The following is a 2,655-nucleotide window of genomic DNA, read 5'->3' as shown; positions in this document are numbered from 1 at the left end:
AGAGAGCTTATAACCATTCATGTGAAAACTATTTTTTTTACCTCCTATACAACCTCCCATTCAATCAAATAGTTCTCTTAAGTAGCCTCAGTAGAAAAACTAACCTGAGAACGATTTAACGGGACTTTCAACTCTGAAAAATCCAGCATCAAACACAATTTTATCAACTTCCTTTGGCATTACAGAGGCTGCTGCCTCAGCGTGTTCTTCCTGCTTAATTCTCTCTCTCATTGCATTTTTTATCGCAGCTAGGCGATTTCTTGCTGCAATTCTTCCACCATCATCCTGTTTTGGTTTACTTGCTATACACGAGACAACTTTTTTCTGCAAAAAGAAATGATGACATTTATTAAAGCTACCCATTACTATCTTATAAGAAAAACAAAGCATACAAAAAATATTTCACACATTCGTCATACACTTATCAAGTTCCTAGTATGTGCTAAAAATGCTGGGGGTCGAAAGGCAAAGGAAAAAGTTCCTGCCATCAAGGAGATAAGAGCTAGATAAAGACACCAAGAAGGATAAATGTCACATTAGAGACAAATTTAGAGAATTGTAGAAAAACATATGGATAACCCCTAAATCAATCTTCAAAGGCATCAAGAAAGGCTTACAGGAAGTAGCACTAAGCTGAATCACAGTTAGCCAGGCTTAAAAAGATGGGGTGAGGAAAGGGCTAGGTAGAGAGGATAGCGAGTTTACAAAACCAGAATTGAAAGAAAGCAGAGAGGAGCTGGCAAGAGATAAGCAACAGCTAGATTATAAAACCCCTTGCATGTAACCATTTTAAGGAGCCACGTTTATACAGAGGACAAAGGAATAGAGATTATTGATGATTTTTAATCAGGGGATTAACAATATTGGATTTGTGCTTTACAAAGGTCACTGTGGTTACAGCCTGGAGAATAGATTGGAGGGTTACAAGACAGGAAAGAGACTACTGCAATGGGAAAAAATGATAGGTAGTTAAACTGAGGAAGAAATGGAAAAAAGTGAAGATATATTTAAGAGGTATGATTAAGAGGACTTGGGGTACTAAAGGTATGTGGGGTGAAGGTGGTGAAATAGAGAAGGGAACAAACCAAAAAGATACCCAAGTGTCTACCTTGGACACCTAGTGGGTGTCCCATTCTCTGAGATAGAAACATCGGTGTGTGTGGAGATTATTTCGGTTTAGGATATACTAATTTTAAGGTACATAGAACAAGAATTTAACAGTAGTGTGGTTTGAAATACAGATTTGAGAATCACCACAGGGTGGGTAAGACTGCACAGGAAGAATATAGAAGGAGAGAAGAAAGTTGAGGTAGGAATTCTGCATATCACACACATTGAAGGGATAAATGGAAAAACAGAAATTTGCAAACATGACTGAAGAATGGGCACAGAAGTAGGAAGCAAATCAGTAGAATATAATTTTAAGAAAGAGCAAGTAGGCTCTATTTAATACTGCAAAGGGATTATTTTATAATCGTCTAAAAACTTCAGCAACTAGTGGATCAATAACCTTGATGATAGCTGTTCTAGAGGCACAGAGAGGGGTGAAGCTGAATTACAGTGAGTTAGAGAGATAAGACTCAAAATGACAGAGTATAGGCAGCTATTTCAGGAAGCTTGCCTGTGATTGGGAAAGAAATGGGAATGGAGTAGAGATAACTAGAGGGAGGTGTAGACATCATAGGTTTAGTTGTTTTTTGTTTAATGTAAAGAAAGACCCTTAAACATTCCTAAAAACTGATGAGAAAGAGGAAAAGAGAAAACAATGATAACTGATGGAATGAGAGGTCAATGAATAAGAGTTAGGAGGGAATGGTATCAAAGTACAGGTGAAAGATTAGTTTTATCTGTTCGATAATCTTAACAGTGGCCTATAAAATAAAGTAGGGGAAGAGAGACACCTGGTGATAAGAGACAAAATTACAAGGCCTTGATATAATGCTATGCTATTTCAGCCATTATCTGCATCGCTGATATTAATATTTCTAGGACTACGTACTCAGTAAAAAATACCCACAGTAGCTTGAAAATGTTCAAGCATCCTTCGTTGTTTAGTAGATTTGAAATTCATACAATCAATTCCATCGCTAACCTCGGGGTCCCTGTCATGAGACTTCATTACTAAAGTAATTTTATAATAAGGTTCTTTCAATACATCTTAAACAGATTCAAAACAGAATTTTTATTTAGATTACATAGTATAATAAAGTACTAATCCAGAAACCTGATTTTATAAAGGCATTTTTCTAAAAGAAAAATTGGCAATGCTCCAAGGTGGTTAGAGAAGTATTCATTTGGACCAAAAACTTTGAGTTAAAACATTGCTAGAAAAAAAATTGCTATGAATAGATCAGAGTGGAATTTGTCATGTTATTAAAGCCAATTTTACAGAGAAAATAAGAAATTTTACATGATAGAGTAAATGGAAGAAAGCAGGTGGTCTATAGAGCCACTGTTCTTTACTATTTAAGAAATTCTTTCATTTCAAAATGTATCACATAAAAGAGTATATAAAACAGAGGCGACATAACCAAATGGTTAAGAACACGGATTTTGAAATGAGAGAGTGTGACCTGAAACTCAGCCCCACCTCGAGCAAGTGACTTAAATCTTTCTGGGCCTCAGATTCCTCAGCTGTGAAATGGGGATAATAGC

The 2,655-nt window shown here is 36.1% G+C and overlaps 1 protein-coding gene across 1 annotated transcript in view; it reads right to left on the bottom strand.

The window, feature by feature from the left end:
* The window catches only part of DLGAP5 (DLG associated protein 5), a 57,431-nt gene that overhangs the window by 10,001 nt on the left and 44,775 nt on the right, over window positions 1-2,655 (bottom strand). The gene's annotated exons all lie outside the window — the stretch shown is intronic.

Source organism: Pteropus vampyrus, unplaced genomic scaffold (assembly GCF_000151845.1).
Source record: "Pteropus vampyrus isolate Shadow unplaced genomic scaffold, Pvam_2.0 Scaffold15, whole genome shotgun sequence".
In the NCBI taxonomy this organism is placed as follows: Eukaryota; Metazoa; Chordata; class Mammalia; order Chiroptera; family Pteropodidae; genus Pteropus; species Pteropus vampyrus.
The sequence above is the reverse complement of the archived record's forward strand: the minus strand, read 5'-3'. Positions and strand labels throughout refer to the sequence as shown.